This window comes from Aplidium turbinatum, chromosome 13, assembly GCF_918807975.1.
Source record: "Aplidium turbinatum chromosome 13, kaAplTurb1.1, whole genome shotgun sequence".
Taxonomy (NCBI): Eukaryota; Metazoa; Chordata; class Ascidiacea; order Aplousobranchia; family Polyclinidae; genus Aplidium; species Aplidium turbinatum.
The window spans coordinates 3,212,948-3,231,965 of NC_137484.1; the positions used below are offsets into that span (position 1 = coordinate 3,212,948).

At 39.0% G+C, this 19,018-nt stretch overlaps 1 pseudogene across 5 annotated transcripts; it reads right to left on the reverse strand.

The window, feature by feature from the left end:
* Positions 1-8,397: 8,397 nt before the first annotated feature.
* Positions 8,398-15,645, reverse strand: LOC145781818 (serine/arginine-rich splicing factor 6 pseudogene; annotated as a pseudogene). 5 transcript variants are annotated; one of them, XR_014290782.1, is made up of 4 exons: positions 15,458-15,645; positions 10,743-11,085; positions 10,019-10,360; positions 8,398-9,870 (listed from the first exon to the last, which is right to left on the reverse strand). The product of XR_014290782.1 is annotated as a serine/arginine-rich splicing factor 6 pseudogene, transcript variant X2 (transcript). The 5 variants fall into 5 exon arrangements; XR_014290781.1 differs by having other exon boundaries at positions 10,743-11,090; XR_014290783.1 differs by lacking the exon at positions 15,458-15,645 and adding an exon at positions 15,407-15,421.
* Positions 15,646-19,018: the final 3,373 nt, after the last annotated feature.

Here is a 19,018-nt window from a genome sequence, read left to right on the forward strand (position 1 = left end):
CTTTTTAAAAAACCTCTACACTCTACAGCCTGTTTCCCCCTAAAAGGGGGATCATCAGAAGGTTCTGAAAAATATGCAACAGCAATAAAATCAGTAATAGGCTACCTGAAAAGATATTACCGGTAAATATTATTTATAACCTTAATTTAATCTGCAAAAAAAACTTATAAATTGGTTTCCATTTGGACATCTTAATTGAGGCTTTTGTGGTATCCGATGGAGAAATTCTGAGGTTTTTTTTTGCAGATTTGTATAATTATTATAAGGTTTTAATGTTTAATATATTTTAGTATAGGCTAACCAATTTATTGCTTTAGCATATTTTTCAGGACCTTCTGATCACGGTCCCACGAATTACCCATAAGCACCATAAGTACCCATAAGTCGTGTCGAATTACCCATAAGCCCCATAAGTCGCGTCGAATTACCCATAAGCCCTATAAGTCACGTCAAATTACCCATAAGCTCCATAAGTCGCGTCGAATTACCCATAAGCCCCATAAGTCGCGTCGAATTACCCATAAGCAATGTGGAATTACGTACGCCTTCATGTCAGCGTATATGTAATCTGCAGGTTGCTGTTGCGACTTGCGACCGTGTCATTTTAAACTGATTGTCCTGCTTTAATTGGTATCATGCACGTTATAACGTCCGCGTTTTGTCGCTCCTACCTTTTATAGACCTCTGCTAAGTTTGTCGTACATTGTTTTTTCGTTGTGATGGTCAGAAATAAAAAAAAACTAAACTGATAATATTGTGAGCGTTCTCGAAACATTACCGATATAAACCAAATTAAGCGAGGATTTCACGAGCGCTTGCGTGGCGCAGTGGTTTAGCCAAAGATCTATTGAATTTGGTGACATGGGTTTGATTCCCATCCTTGCGATTATTCTTTTTTTCTTTAATTAGAGTAGAGTAGTCATCAGTAGAGTAGACAACCGGAAACAGACATTGCAGTCGGCTGCAGCGTGGGTCAGGTGTACGTCGGAAGGCGTACACCGATGCATAGCGCTCAAGTTTGCTTTCCCACAATGCAGGATAAAGATAATAAAACAAAAACAAAAAAATAAATAAATCTTGTTATGATAACCTGCATTGTGCTATTAGCATCAGGCCAGGATACTCACTGCATGCTCATGTTTACTTGTTATTCAACTACCCGTATACTTGCTTTATATCTAGCCTACTGCAAACGTTTTGTTGAAAACCAGCTTACTGGTAACTTTTAAACTGTCTTTCCAAACAAGTATCTTTTAAATATGCTCTATGCAACGTTTACTAACTGTCTTTGGTAGCTTACTGTACCAGCTGCACACTGCACTACATAACTTTCTGCAATTTTGAAATAAACCACATGTTTTATGCGCTACAAACTATCGCCCTGGTAGTGTCATAAGAATAAGGCAATCGCGGTGAGCTTTCGCATCACCTTCTTTAGATATCCCTGAATCTGAATTGAGTAACGTATGTGTAATAACATTGACGTATGGTAAAACAAAAAAAAACCTATAAAACATGAAAGTTTTTTACACCATTTTAAAGTTTTTTACATTAAAATGGTGTTTCTTCAAATGAGCCTGAGGAAATTTCCTTCAAGTTGTACCAGGAGACAGGATTCCCAGGAATCTGGTCAATTACTAATTTAGTCAAAGTCAATCCAAAATTACCGCGAAAACTTCAGAAATGAATAAAGCAAATCCTAAACAGGGTTGCCAGACTAAAATTTGTAAAAAGGCCAAACTCATCAAGAAAAAAGGCCAACTTAAGGCCAAATAGGCAGAAAAAAGGCCAAAAATAAGCCAAACTCAAACAAGATAAAATAAGCATTGTAATCACGGTTGCCAGACTATAAAAAGGTCTTAACGCAAAATAATACAAAAAAAGGCAATCGTTGTTCAAACGTAACCGCTCGACGAAGCTTTTTACCAAAACAATGCAAACACAAACGATCAATTTCGAGTGTTCATTATAAGCCGCCCACAGTTTGATGAGATCAGTGAATAGTGCCTCCACCAAATGTGCTGTAGCTTTCTCATTTCTGCTCGGATTTGAGAAATTTTGCCATCGTTGGAAAGCATGATACTGCATCTATCCGAATTAATTGGTTGCAAGTTTAGAGTTTGCATTATATTTATCTAGCGCAAACTTAAACTTTACTACTTTGTAGCCTACCAATTTCCAGCAATTCAATTTTGACAATAAAACTACCAAACCAACACAAATTAAAAGAGTATAGTTCAATTCAATTTATTTTTCTTTGTGAGAACGCAATAAGAAATGATATTGTAAAAAAGAAATACAGTAACAAAACCAACAAAAGGAAAAGCTGGCAAAACCTTAATGGTTTAAGACGTGCATAAAAAAAAGGATCTAATATTGCGGTATTTGCATGGATAAGTATAGTTAAGCACGGCCACCAAACCTGATACTGTAAAACAAGTAGCCTAGATGAATTAGTTAAGAATCAGTCGCCTCCTCGTTGCTGAAACAATTGAAGCGCCAATTCTTAAAGCAACGAGAAAAATAGCAAAAAGAAATAGCTTGCTTCATATATCTAAAAACTTTCACGTTTATATGTTATCTACAAAACGAGCAACCGTTGTTCAAACGCAACCGCTCGACGAAGCTTTTTTCCAATGCATACTTCAAGGCGATTCGATCATTGATGACCACTTAGCCGCTAAGCATGGGCTCCGTTAGAGGGGGGCCGCGGGGGTGATTACCCCCCACTAATCGGAGTGGGGGGGTAACTAATGCAAAATTACCCCCCCCACTAATGTAGAGATAAAAATTTCATTTTTAATATATTTTTACTTTTGTGTTTTATTTTCATGTTTTTATTTTGTTGCACAACTTTTAAGGTTTTTGCTTGGAAACTCCGACTCGCAAAACAACGCTTTTCTTAAAGATTTTAGCTAACATTTTAGCTTTTCTTTTATTTTTTTTCTGAATTGAATGTAGGCCTAGACCCTAGATTAGTGGTTTTCAACCTTTTTGGTGGAACGGAACCCAATGAAACATTCCAAAAGCTCGAGGAACACCTGTTCAATAATTTAATTGCCTTATGCAAAAAACATCGTTTGATTAATGAAATTAAATTAAAATACTCATGTTCAGATTTATTTATGTACAATAAAAATACGAACTGTAAAAAATTACATTTATTCTCATAAAAAATTCAATGAGAAACTTGAGCCATATAATACTAAAATAGACTCTCGGATTTGAATGTAAACTTGCGGAACTCCTAGACTTACTGGCGGAACCTTAGGGTTCCGCGGAACCCTGGTTGAAAACCACTGCCCTAGATCCTGAAACTTTTTCTTACACGGCGGATGTTATGGCACAGGTTATCGTGTTGTATTCATGCAATTGTAAATTAAGTTATAGAAAACTTGGCCTTAACGCTTTTGATCTTTTAAATCTAACCATTTAGCATCTGAAATGCAAAATGTGGAGGACTTGAGCCAAGGAAGAACACAGAGAGGAATTTTTGCGTACGACCTCTCTTCCAGTCAAAATTATCTAAAAACCTCAAAAAATGTGGCAAATGTTAAAGAGCTTTTGCTCGCGATTTTAGATTCGTTGAAATAATTTTTCGATTTTAAATCGTGCTAAAAGGCAAAAATTTTGCGCCTTCGGCGCAAAACATGCTGCCTAAAACGCTGTATAAGAAACTGAAGCGTTCAATAATCCGAAGGAGGGTCTGGGTGGCGAACTCCTAGAAGTATATGTGATGCGATTATCCAATAAGCCCCCTGTAGGCCTAGATGTCAAAACATCGTTCCCGCCACTGCTTAAATTACCCCCCCATTCTCAAGAAGTGTCCGGAGCAGAGGCGCCGGAAGCGGGGGGGCAGGGGGGGAGAATTCCCCCCTGCCCTCAATTTTTCTGCAGATGGGGGGGCAGGGGGGCAATGGTGCCCTTTTAAAGTCATGTAAGCTACTGCACATTCTGCAATATAAAAATTTCTGCTATTCGCCTTAAAATTCGTTGTTTTCTCGGCAGCCATCGTGGCCTACCGGGAGTTCCTTCTCGGCGGCCAAATCTGCGTGCTTGGAGGCCAAAATACAAAATAAAAATAACGATAGCACAAGTAAATAGAATTAAACTTGCAACAATCATCACTTAGCGTTGTTGAAGTCTGGGCCTGGGCGACGTCCTACAATAGAATCGTTGCACCACGCAATAACTGCTTTATCAGGATTGTAATCCAGTACTGATGCGGGACCATCTAACGACACTCGCACGAGTGTCTCCAATGTGGCGGATTTTAAAGAAGTTCGCCACTCCTCTAGAATTCTTTTTAGCAACGAAAAGCAACGTTCGACATGTTTTTTTTTTTTTGTTTGTTTATCTTTATCCTGCATTGCGGGAAAGCGGACTTGAGCGCTATGCATCGGTGTACGCCTTCCGACATACATCTGACCCACGCTGCAGCCGACGGCAATGTCTGTTTCCGGTTGTCTACTCTATTTATGACTTAAATTTGGTACTACCCATTACTCGAAATCGATCACTGGGTAGAGGCAATTATCGTTAAGTTTCTTGCCCAGAGAAACAACAGCAAGTGCGGGTGGCTGGAGTCGAACATGCAGGCTCTCGACTGCGAGCCCAACGCGCTAACCACTCGGCCACGGCGGCCTCGGCCATGTGTTGACGATGACGGCAAGGTAATAAAATAAGTATTTCAATGATGTGAAGGACATTACTAAAAGAAGCATAATTTTTGCAAAATAGGATAATAAAATGTTTCCCCCTCGGATGTCAACTAACCTAGTTTTCCTTTTTAACAACGATTCAATGTCCGACAACATCGAATCGACATAAAAACGACAATATTGCCAGCCGATGTAAATTAGCACTTCGGATTAAGACTTTGTTCAAATATACATCGGGAATTACAAACAAGACTTACAGCGCTGGTGATCGGCTGATCGCAGATGGATATATTCCAGCAACAACAAATATTCCCGCACAATGCAACAGTGGCGATTATGACGCGCTGACCTAATTTTGCGTCACTCTTTGACACTACATATTTTCGACAGTTAATCCACGATCATTCTATTGCGAAATTAAATAATTGGCTAGAAGAGACCGGCGGCCAAACTTGGCCGATTGAGGAGGTAGCACCGGCGGTCATTCAAGCACTACTTAGCGGCCATGGCCGTAGGCTGCTTTAAGGCTTGACAGTAGGTTACATCATTATAACATAGGCTTGCCATTTTTTAGAAATGCAAATCCGGGACGCATATAAAACTGCAAATAATCTTAATGTAGGCCTAATACAAAATAATTTAATGCAACGAATTATTTAATATGGGAAAATTACCAATATATTTAAGCCTATTTCTCCAACGAAAACAAGGGAACTTAACAATATTTATGACATATGAGCACATGAATCAGGCCTAATAATATTTTTCAGTGCTAAGTACCTTTTTCAAAACTACAGTGTAAGATTTTGTCTTTTCATAAAATTCACTACATGTCAAATCAACATTAATTTTGCAAGTGAGGAGAGCTTTGACATTCTGTTCTAGCATTTGGCCTCTGTCATCAGACCACATATTGTTCATAACTGAAAAAATTTGTTCAACTGGTGCTGATGTCCCAGGCAAACAAAACACAATCTCGACAAGGTTTTAAAAGTTTGGAATGGTTATGTTTTTGTTAAAAGTTTACTTTTGTTCAAGAGATGTCGTTGCATTTTGCCATGATTCTTTCCTCTCACTCTTAGACATCTATTTCTTTACCAAAACGTGCTCATCGAAAAAGAAGTCGATGTTGATCATTTGCTTCTGAAACATTTTGTTGATATTTTCCGCAGACCCACTTGAGAAAGAATTGTTTAAGATGACTAGCTCAAGAATTTTTTTTTGCAAATCTCAAATTAAAAACTCCGGGACAAATTGGTTAACCGGGCGAGATAACGGGACAAGGCCTTAAAATCGGGACTGTCCCGGCTAAACCGGGACGTATGGCAAGCCTATTATAACATAGCATAATGCCCTTCTTTGCATACCGGACACTTGTAGGCTATCATTACTCAACACATAGTGAGCTGATAGATTAGCATTATCGCTATATCTTATCTTAAAAGTTGAAAAAAAAATTGGCCTTTTAGTAAACAGAAGTGCCCTTTTTTCGTAATCTTGCCCCCCCAGTCAAAAATCGTTCCGGCGCCCCTGGTCCGGAGCCCCTGCCGCTAAGTGGTCATCTAGTCAATCACCTCCCAAGGGTTTGTATCATACCATTTGAAGTTGTGTCCGTGCCTTACGTGCGTTGGCAAATAAATTTGCATGGGGAGGTGATTGACTAGATGGGTAGCCACTTTAACAAGTCGAAATTCTGCCACTGAAATTGACTACAATGCAACCGCCAACCAATCAGAACGTGTTATAAGAGGCTACCGTCCAATTGTGACCCTTCTAGCACTCATCCAGAGAGTTAATGCTTGTTTTGAACTTTATTTGGTAATTACAGAAGAAAAAGAGCAATACCAGTGGCGAGAATCGAACATGCGTCAATGAAATGACTACTTTCTAGCCCTAACCCTAACCCAACCAGCTGACAAAAAATCCATCACTTAATTTGCTTTCTATGATCTTCTTTTCGCCATTTTTTACGTCACTTAAACCGAAGCTTATGATTGGTTGGCGGTTGCATTCTAGTCAATTTCAGTGGCAGAATTTCGACTTGTTAAAGTGGCTACCGACTAGATGACCACTTAACCCATAGTCTTTTGCTGTCATCCTGATTGTGCAATGATGCAACCTACGATTCACAATGTAGTGTTATGAGTGTTTTATTGACTCGTTGTAGGCTATATGGCGCTGTTGAAACAAATAATTTAATTGATCATCGCTCCAAACGTTTCAAAGTTTAAATCGTGGCTATACATGAATCGGTGGCATTTAATAAGCTACAGGCCTTAATATATCGTGCAAAGTTTGCATTTGAAAGCTGACTTGTTAGCCGCTGGTCTTGAGTTGTAGTTGACGAACATAGTCTTTGACTTTATTTTATGTATTTCACGAAAGTTAAAACCAAAGTTTTCTAGTGAATGAAGCACTGAGCCTATTTTTTTGGCTGGTTTTTCATAACTACCGTTTTGAAGAAATATAAAGTAACTTAGGCTACTGGCTACATGTAAGCCAACCGTTAGTCAAAACGCTATCAACCTTCAATGAGTAGGCTATCACAGTCTCACACGCAGGAAGGCTTTAACTTTTACGAAAGTGTTGAACACTTTGAGATTCCAATGAATTTCTGTTGGACTCCCATCGAAAACACGTGGCACGAAACTTAAAGCCAATAATAATGGTTTCGTGGTGAGAATATTTATCCTTGGGAATTGGGATTCATCTTTCGCATAGACCTACTTGCAGAGGGTTTAATCTATTGACCAAGTGAAGTTTAAACTGCAGTTAAAAAACAGTTTTAACTGCAAATTTTTCAGTCCATTTACAAGTTTTCCCAAACGAATTTCAAAAAAAGCACACCCACTTACAATAGCTGTAACTTTTGGACTGCTTTGCGGCGTTGCAGTCTGGAAGTTACTGTAAGTCCAAAAGTTACCAGGAGTGCCTGGCGTTTTTGCAATCGATAGAAAAGCAAAAATTGTTTTAACTAAGAGTACGGTAGTGAATTCATTGCTCTCAAATTGATGCAAGCTTTTTAGTTAACATTACAAAATACTTATAATTATTAATCTGACCTTTTGAGGGGGTTAAAAATTTAATTATTTTTCAAAACAAAATAAAATTTAAATAAAATATTTGGCAACCCTTGTAACTTTTGGCATGCAGTAACTCTTGTCTTGGACTACTACACCGGGTGGGCTACTAAACGTTTTCAGTAGGTACATAATGTTTTAATTCCAAAAAAAGAATATAGCTAGAATTTCATGTCTCAAACATAAGCTTTAGGTGCATACAAACCAAGATATTTTATCAGCACGTGTTTCTACGTAATAACTTTGATATAAACTGGAATTGTAATGGAAAAGCGTCACGTGGGGGGGGGGGGGGTTGACAAAAACGTTACGTTGGCGTCACATGGAGGAGGGGGGTCAAAAATTCGGAAAAACAGCGTTACGTAATATTTGAACCCCCCCTACCGTACATAAACAGAAAAAGGGCTTGCTTCCCTCCATTTAAACTGTTCCCATAGTTAACAGTGCTACTCAAGAACTGCCCAATAAACCACTAACCTCGCCATCAAACAAATATTTTGCATTATCTTAATCTCGTGTTCAGGATGAAATGAAAATAAGTAGTCTGGGAAGGAAGAACCCAGGTTCAATATGTTTGTTACCTACTTTGCATTCGAATATGCCCAAGTATTTATTGTCCTACTTTCGTTGAACTTCTTCTGTTCTTGTTTTATCTTGAACTACAAACAATACGATTTTAATGTTTTCCCGCGATGTTTAATATTGCGCTTATCACTGTACAATTGAGCAAAAACAAATGTTATTGTACAATTTTGGTAAAGAGGTTACTTTGGTAAAGAGGTTACTAAATGTTATTGTATATTCAACGGCTTTCATAAGAAATCTAACTTACAAAACTACGTAAACGCTGGAAAATTCCCATCTATAAATTGTGGCCCAAAATCATCATATCAACAAAAATACAATCAAATCAACATGGGCAGATGAAAGTGTTCTCGCTCCTTTCATTTACAAACCAACTAAACCATTTTCGTTAATAAAGTTTTATATACGGTACCGGATTACCGGTAACACAACAGTGAACAACAAAAGTTTAACGTTTACTGCTCAACAATCGATATCAAATTCTTAACGCACGTTCCCATAACGACCTAACAGAAGTTGCAAGGATTTGTCCTAACATTTCACGTCGCATCAATAATTGCCGTCAGTCACTGTCTTAGCAACATAAAAGTTAAAATCGATACCGAAGTTGGTGCAATAGTTTCTCATAGCCAATTTATAATCGGTTTTCAGTCGTCATAGGCAGGGGATCGTGATCTTGAAAGTGGGCTTCGTTCGCCTCGACGAACCGGTGATCGGGATCTTGATCGGCGAGGACTCCTCGAGGTACTCCTGCTACGTGAGGCACTTCCGTCTTCCATAAGGCGTATTTTCTTGCCACAGAGCTCAGTATCGTCCAGTTTAACAATGGCGGCTTTCATGTCGTTGTAACTTCCGAAATCAACGATGCCTTCACCAGAAGTATTTCTATGAGCTTGAGCAAATGTCACTTCACCAGCTTGTCGAAAGTGGTCTTTTAAATCTTGCCAGCTGCAACGAGTGGATAAATTTTCAACAATGATTCTATACTTTGAACGTGATGAAGGACCAAAGCCACGTGACTTCCCACCACCGCCATATCTGTCATCTCTTCCGCCATAGCGATCGTCTCGGCCACCGTATTTGTCATCTCTTCGGCCGCCGTAGTTGCGGCCACCATCACGTCCGCCGTAACTTCCTCCTCCTCCACCACTATACCTGCCTCCACCACCACCGCTTCCGTAATTTCTTGACCCTCCATAACTTCCGCCGCCACCACCACCACCTCCTCCTCCATAACCGCCACCTCCCCCGTAGCTATCACGTGTTCTTCGGACTCCCTTGGCATGTTCAACAGTGACACGTTCCCCGCACAATGTCTGGTTGTTCAGCTCGTACACAGCGTCATCTGCGTCACGACTATCTTCAAACTCCACAAATCCATACCCAGTCTTCAGGTTGATTTCTTGAATCTTTCCAAATCCTTCAAAGAACCGCTCGACATCGACTTCAGAAGCCCGATAGCTCAGCCGACCGATAAAAACACGGCGGGTGGAAGACATTATGCTGATTAAAACCGGTAGGGATCGTTATTCAAGATTATTAAGCTGAAAAAGCAAGCAATTTATTAGAGATAATAACACAACAGATTTAAACAATCGTTATCAAAAAAGAAAACTTTTCTTGTTGGTATACTGCAGCGCACTCCAAAAGCACAAGTTAGAAACAAGGCAACAAAAATCACTACGATCTTACCAATGCACCAGTGGACAAGACAGTAAGAATTTGAAAACTTAATTTTTGGAAGCCAGGAAGAATATAGGCCCAGGAAGAGATGATTGCATGGATTAACATTTGGGAAAGCGTTGTACAGGATTCAAATGCGGGATGGAGGACTTAAGGAATGCTCTCAAATTGAAAAGTTTAAAATTGATTCTTTAGTTGCCGGCCTGGACAATGAGGGAGCTGATCAGTAGAACTGCAGGCCAGGAGAGATTTAGGAAAAACTCAAAATTGTTTAAGGATGGAACGGAATAGGATGGAACAAGGGATAGAATGATAAACTCAGTTCCCAGCTCCAAACAGGCTCCATCAACACTAGTAGTATAAAAACATACATTATAGTTAGTCAAGTACGTAAAATCACATTGACTTTTTAAATTAATCATTTCTCACGAAGTCGTTAAGATATATGTGCAAGAATTAGCGTAGGAATAATATATTTCCAGACCATTACTGATATGAAGTTCAATGGGAATTTTATTACGGTTTAAGATAACATATTTTGCAGTCTACCAGAACAGATGCTAAATTTCATCAATACCACTTTTACTGTTTCTTTTGAAGAAGTCTTATAATAACTTATCATTATGCACTTACAAACTTGGAAATATATTACAGCATTTCATATTAACCACACACACTTTAAATTATTCAACAAATTTTAACTGTTTCTACAGTCTAACAGACAAACTCTTACCATAGCACAAACGGAAAAGAAATTTCAGAAAATGGAACAAGTGAACTATCAGAAACCATACAAGGAAGAAAGTAGTCTTAGCCATGGAACTATTCTAGGACCCCACAAGACGAATAGGAGATGAAACCAATCATAGAAACATGATGAAGGTCCAATTTTATGAAGGAAGCATGGATTCCTTTATTACTGGATGGCCGTTTCTCAAGGCAATGGGTCAAATTGAAGTGTTATCAATGCATTATGAAATTTTACATTAGCATTGGGCAATTGACATGATGGACAATTCTTAGATGGAACTTCAAACAAGGGATGGATGCATGCAACCACTTCCATTGATCCTCATCTACACTAACATCATAAAAACATGTCAGTAAAAATATACAAAACCACTAAATTTATGTAAAAAGTGACTATGTTTATTCCACAATGAATACAACCATACAAAATTCACACAGTGCTTCCTCGATTATCCGGTCAAGTTGGGACAATATTTTTAGAAATTTAAATGTAAATTTGTGCAGAAGCAAAAAAAAAACATACCTATGGTACGGTATGATATAAAAATCGATAGCCTAAACAATGTTATATTATATAGAAAAAAATTGCCTGCTTGTTCTTCAGTTGCAATAATAAATCTGCCAAAAAATGAATCAATTTTAGATTGTTTGCATTTTTTCACCCAATACTTCACAAGTGTTTGAAACTATTTCCTTTGGCTGAAAAAGGAGCCATGTATACATGTAACTTGTAAGGCATTGGTTCGGTTAAATATTCTTAATATGCAAGTGGACTTGCTAACTGCGAGCTTCATAAGCAAGGACCAGCCTACTTTACTTAAAGTTTAGGTCAATCTCAATTCTCAACACAGAATATGCTGCGTTTTATGTGAAAACGTACTGTCATGTTCTTAAAAATTTTATTAAATGTTAGTTCTAAAGCAAAAAAGGAATTTTATTTTTATTGATATAATTTTTGCTATTTTGGTTACATATTTAGGCTATATTTAGTTTGTTTAAAACACCCACATTGAGCTCAGAGAAGCTTCTCCATATATAATTATTTTTGGCACAATGAAACTTTGTCAAGAAAAGACCGTGCAAATAAATTTGATTTGAGTGTTTGAAAAAAGGAAATGGCTATTTTTCCACAATCAGGTGTTGCCAGAGTTACAGCCCTCAAAATTAGCTTCCATCTACAACGGCAAAAACATTGCCGTCGCCAAATCAACAAACCTTGGGTTGCGGCGGCAATTGCCGTATGCTTTAATCAAAAGAAATTTTATGCGCTTCTTCATCATGTATCAGACGGCGGAAGCCCAGAGCATCACGCACGCTATTTTGTACGCTGACAATGCTCTTGTGAACTGTAAAAAGTTTGCAACCTGATAAATACTGGCTTAATTGTTAAGCAAAAGTTATTCTTTCATCAAATGCTTATTTTTGACCGATGTCGTTGCGAATATAAAAAGTGGTACAAAATTGGATAAATGGTTCTTCGGCAGTGAAGAAAAGTAATGCTTCCGATCATATGGCATCGTGTGTTCATGAACGAGCAGTTTTGCGTCTGCAAGTATTCCAGTGTCGACGCGACAACCTCATCCTTCGATGATTCCGATTCTGACTAGTTCTTTATCCAACAGACTTTGTGTTGCTCGCACTACCGTATCCCAATTGTGCCGAAATTATGTCAGTGTACTGTATACGTAAATCGAGGCAATCTTCTCGCAGGGAGCTATTGATTTGTTATCGGTACCTGATTGAGCAATTAACGTTATTTCATGATAATTTAACGTGGCTAGATGTCGAATTAATGTAAAACAAACATAAATATCTTATTGGGCATTGTTGTTACGCGATATAACTCGCCGGGAAAATTAAATCAATTTGTGCTGACTCGAACGTTGAATCAACCCAAAATCACCTTACTTTTCCCCCCAATGAGTTATAATGTGAATCACCGTAACAGCGTGGGTATCGCGTTGATCGCTTTATCGCTACTTTTGGTATTATTACATCACAACAAATCAAACAGTGCGGTGGTGATAGACTATTCGATTATTTTTATATCTTCTTGTTTTGCATGTTTTGGTACAATGTTTTCGTAATAAACGTTCACAGCAATTGACGAGGCAATTTCAACTTTTGCCGTTTGGCCTCGTCAACGTTTTTGCGAAGTAAAAATATGCTAATTTTGAAGACTGTGTGAGTGTTCACAGCAAGTAAAATAGTCCGAGGTGAGGTCTTGGTGCGATGTTTCTGCTGATTAAACTCACGCTGCGAGTAAATCAAACAGGAAGAAATTTTGAACAATTTTTGTCCAAATTAAATACTCATTTTGCGACGGCATTTTTATTGCCGTAGCAGAATGGCCATTATGACGTTTGCGGCGGCATTTACCACGGCAGTTGCCGTGTGCCGCCGCTAATTTCGAGGACTGGAGTTAGGATTAAAGTTAGGAAGGGTTAAAGTAAAGGAAGTGGCTGCATTTACGACGCCGTAAATACAGCCATTCCATGCCTTTTTTTTAATCTTTACGTCGCTTTTACTGGGCATACGCGCTGTTGCTGGAAAAAGTGCGTATATAACTTCTAAATTCAACTGTTTTAGCCAACTGAATCAGTGGCGCATGCGATTTTTGTCTGGTTCATACTCACAAGAATATGAGCATCACAACGAAAAAACAGTATATGACAAACATAACAGAAGTATAGAAAAAGGTAGAAGCGACAAAACGCCTATAGCGTGTATGATAGCAAAGCAGGACAATCAGTTTAAAATATGGCACGGTCGTAACACCTAAAAATTTTATAAGTTTAGAATTTTTTTTTTACTCATTTTAATTGTTAAAGAAAAAAAACTCACTAGCCTTTTTTCTCAGTTTTAAATTTAAAAAAAATTGTTAAGGTGTTACGACGACGCCACGGTTACAACCGTGCCATATTTCAAACTGATTGTCCTGCTTGGGTGCAACCTAGTTCGTACCCTGAAAAGATCGAGAAAAAAAATTAAAAAAAGCCGAAGTCGCTGATCGCAGTTCCATAGCACAAAGCCGAACTCGCTGATCGGAGCTTCCGCAAACAAACTCGAGGGTTAGGGTTAGCGAAAACTGCGGAAAAATATTTGCGGAAACTGCGATCAGCGAGGGTTAGAGCATAGATTACTCTATGGTTAGGGTAAAGGTTACCGGGAACTGCAGTTAACGGAAACTGCAAAACTACGAAAAAATGTTTGCGGAAACTGCGATCAGCGAGGGTTAGAGCATAGATTACTCTATGGTTAAGGTAAAGGTTAGCGGAAACTGCAGTTAGCGGAAATTGCGAAACAATGTTTGCGGAAACTGCGATCAGCGAGGATTAGGGTTAGAGCATAGATTACTCTATGGTTAGAGACGTAGAGTTAGGGTGAGGGTTAGCGGAAACTACGGAAAAATGTTTGCGGAAACTGCGATCAGCGAAGGTTAGGGTTAGAGCATAGATTAGTCTATGGTTAGGGTTAGCGGAAACTGCGGAAAAATGTTTGCGGAAACTGCGATGAGCGAGGGTTAGCGTTAGGATAGGGTTAAGGTTAACGGAAACTGCGATCAGCGACTTCGGCTTTGTGCTATCTTTCCCTCGATCTTTTCAGGGGGGAAATTTTAAAATGTTTGCGGAGACTGCGATCAGCGACTTCCGCTTTTTTTTAATGTTTTCTCTCGATCTTTTCAAAGTACGAACTGAGGGTACGAACTGTTCAGGGTACGAACTTGGTTGCATCCGTCCTGCTTTGGTATCATGCACGCTATAACCACCGTGTTTTGTCGCTTCTACCTTTTTCCAAAAAGGCATAGAATATAAAATTTTTAGGTGTTACGACCGTGCCATATTTTAAACTGATTGTCCTGCTTTGCTATCATACATGCTACAGTATAACGTCCGCGTTTTGTCGCTTCTACCTTTTTCTATACCTCTGTTATGTTTGTCATTATTATACTGTTTTTTCGTTGTGATGGTCAGAACTAAAAACAAACAGAACTAAAAATAAACTGAACGGCCACAAAAATACGTAGCCTAACGATTGATTCACTTTGGGTTAGAATTGAGTTCAAAAAAAAAATTACTTTTCGGTGGAATCGAACTCATATCCTTGCGAGTATGAACCAGACAAAGATCGCACGCGCCACTGATTCAGTTGGCAAAAACAGTTGAATTTAGAAGTTATATATATATACGCACTTTTTTTCCAGCAACAGCGCGCATGCGCAGTAAAAGCGACGTAAAGATTAAAAAAAAGGCATGGAATGGCTGTATTTACGGCGCCGTAAATGAAGCCACTTCCTAAAGTAAAGGTTAGAGTTAGGAATACGATTAGGGTTTTGATCTTCCCAGGACTAAAAAAAACTTCCAAAATACAAGTTTTTGTTTTTAACAGCTTTAAACTTTTCTCAAATTAGGAAAGAATTTCTTATCTGGCAACACTATTCAGGCTATTATTACGGTACACTATATATATATATATATAGTGTAAATATAACCACAGCCTAGAAAGAATCTATAGGTATATTAATTACATCTGCTGGCTTGTTTACACAATTTGAAGTATGAATGAAGAGTGTGAGGCAAGACGCATGTAAATTTTATATTAGTTTAAACTGAGTAGGCTACAACCAATACCGGTACCATAACCTACCCCAGCAATTATCGTGAATTTCTTAATTCGGTGGTGGCTCTGTCCACTCACCTTATATCAGGTCTAACATTTCAAAGCTGTGATCAATGGATGATATTGCTCCTTCTTAGTTTTAAGTGGGGAAAAAGGTGGAGAACCATTGCATAAAATTTAGCAGTCCAGTTCTAGAAAATACCGTAGGCTAGGATATTCTTAGTTTTTAACACAATAGTCATGGCTATATTAAGTTTATTGCCAAAACGTTCTGAAATATAAAATGTGACTGTGAATATTAATACTTAAGAGGCATAGGAAAAACTAAAAGCTAGTTTTCAGTTACAGAAACCACGTATGCAATGTTGGCAATTGGGTCTCAGAAATATGGCCTGCTCAAAAAGCTCAACACAAATGACGTAAATGCATAACTCGTCCAGACTATGAACTATTACAAATTGAAATTAGCACATTAGACATACTTGATGGGGAAAAGTAGTGGTGATATTGCTTCCAACACTACTTTTTCTATACTTGAATGATTGGTAATGTAAAACTCAAATTTTTCTCCACCTCCATTTAGGAATTAGGACGCGTAACAGGAAAATGCGTATGACATGTTGCATTGTGGGAGACAGTATTGCCAGACTCCAGTTTGCTCACGACACCATTTCAACCTCCAAATTACATCATTTTACCTAGAATTACACCAACGCCATAAATTTTTTCTTTAAACCAGGGGCGGATCTACCGGGTGGGCCTGGTTGGTACAGGCCCACCCAGATTGACAGTGGGCCCACCCAAAATCAGATTCATGAAAAAAACATATTAATGTTTAACACTAGAACAACCAAGTGGCACTGAGTTGTCTGTCGGTAACACTAAGTTTTGTATGCTGGCCCGCCATGGCATTATTGGCGAAGGCCCACCAAGATATGTACTAGGCCCACTCATAAATTACGTTCTGAATCCGCCACTGCTTTAAATTACATAAGTGTTAGAAAAGTATTGGAAATAACAATATTTACATAGAGGTCATTGAGGTAGGGAAACTCTCTCACCACGTTAAGGTAGTAGTCCGAGGACATAGCAAAGAACAAAAATCACCGTGTCGTCTGTTGTATCGCATCTGTGATCGCAGTGTATGTTATCGCAATGAGTGCAAAAAATTTACATGTACAGTACAACACAACCAATACAGTATGATGGTTAGGTGGAGAAGCTAGAAGGTTAAAATTGTTAAAAAATTTGCAAGAGCCAAAAAGTCATGTTTAGGACCATCTAGGACAGGGGTTCTTAAACTTTTTGAGCCGCGCCCCCTTTGACGTGCCATCCAAACTTGCGCCCCACCAAACTAAAAAATTAGCAAACATTAATCTGTAATGACTACAGGAATTTATATTTAGCTTTCATCAATGTGAGGGATGTAATTGTTTTTCGGAAACCAAAAGTTTAATTCGAGGCTTTGTAGCTGATAATGCACACCTCAGATCGGCTTCACAATCAATAAGTTTGTTTCGATGTTTTGTTTTTATGTTCAAAAGTGTAGAAAAGCCACTTTCGCACAGATAAGTGGACGAAAACGGAAGAACTGTGCGTATCGCCACGCTACCCACTCCCTTGCATATGTGCAAATATTTAACCCAAAAATCAGTTAGTGGCATTGCTTCATAATCGTCTTTTGCAGTGGAGTTACACTTTACTTCCAAGAATTCCTCTTGCAAACCGTCGGGAAGAATGTCTTCGTTCACACGAAAGGGATTTTTTGTCATCTTCCATTCTGGAAGGTCGGTGTCACCCAAGTCTGGGAAATAGCGTTCGAATTCTTGTTTCAAAAGCTGAAGGTGAGCCTCCACTTCAGCCTTAAGCTCACCTTCCAGTTCAAGTTGCTTTTTGTCAAGTGCAGTATCTAGGTTGGGAAATGAAGCTGCATTTCCTGTTTGTATTCGGCGGTGCCACAACCACAGCTTTGCCACAAGTGCTCGAATGGAATCATAGCTATTAATCCGGTTAGTATTTCTGCCCTGCAAGAGCAGATTTAAGTTATTGAGGGCCTCGAAAATGTCCACGAGGTATGCCAATGGTCACAGCGGTAAACCATAATCTCTTCGTGGGAAAATTGTAACATAAGATTCCCGAATCCGTTCGTCTGAAAAATAAACACTCTTTCGAAACGTCTTTTCAAAGGTGTATTCCTGTAAAATTAGCCCGCGGCTATCGAAATCGAAATGCAACGCCGTACACCTCTAAAACTGTCACTACGATACAGATTACTTGGATAAAAGACGGAGAATTTGTCCAGCTAGCAAGCACCAAATAAACTAGTTAAATGTGCGACCGACTTCCAACAAACAACTTCGAGAATGAATCAGAAAAATTTGTGATAACTCAAAGGCACGAGAGCAGTTCGTGTGACGCAATTTCATGTCCAAACAGGTTTCAACTGAAACAGGTTTAAACAGGTTTGACACGAGTCTTACGGACGATGGTGCAATTTTGGCTCATGTTTTAGGAATTTCCATGACGTAATATTCAATAGACCCGAACGGTTTCTACATGACGTTTGACCAGGCGAACAACCGTCTGGAACAGCCAACTCCAGCTGAAACTTCTCTGATGAAAATGGCAGAAGGAGATCTTGCTTCCCATGAGCTTCCAAAAATAGCATCAGTTCATCTCTCATTTCATACACGCGGGCTAACATATTACCTTTCGATAACCAACGAACAGATGTATGGAAGAGGAGAGTCTCATGGTTCGAATCCATATCCTTGCACAGCTTGGTAAACAGTCTCGTATTGACGGCACTGGTTTTGACAAAGTTGACGGCTCGTATGATTACTCCAAGCTTATCTTTCATTGCAGCTGGTAGAGTCCTGGAGGCCAGAGCCTCACGGTGAATCACGCAGTGAGATCTAATGGCATTGGGACTTTTTTGCTTTATCCTGGCAATAAATCCACTTAGTCACATAGTTTGACATCGCTCGCGCCCCCCTTGTGAACCTTTCGCGCTCCCCAAGGGGGGCGCGCCCCCCAGTTTAAGAACCGCTGATCTAGGACCTTAACTTTTTGCATAAAGAATTTTGCGATTAATTAATTGGTTGGTTTTGAATCCTTATCCTCGGGCTGACAAAGCCTTTAGGTTATTCCTGGTAGTTTCGCATACTTGTAGAGGCCCTTGAGTCTTGACGTAGGGCCATTCACCGAGATTGACAGAGTGAAGTTTACGATGGTTGAAGTGTTATTGCGGGGGAATTATTCCATCCATTAAGTGTCGCTGAATGAAGAGCAGTCTGTAGCGGCCTGCGTTTCACCTTAGGTCTTTTTAACGTTTGTTACCGTCGTGAAATTTACAATTGTGCTTCGGGATTTTCACCTTAGGTCTTTTCAACTTTCCTTAGGTTTGTTACAGTCATGAAATTGTCGTTTTTTTGCATATATGTAACGTTACCCAGTAATTCAAGTAATTTTGTAGTTGTGCCTCAGGATTCTGAAGCGTGATTAGGGAGTTGCGTTCCTCAAGAACTTGCATGTTAATAAGCTAAAAGCATTCTTGCAACCGGCAGTTTCAATCACATATGCGTAGTTTTTCGTCTCTTCAACGTTTTAGTCTACAGATGCTTGATTCCTCAGCGACTA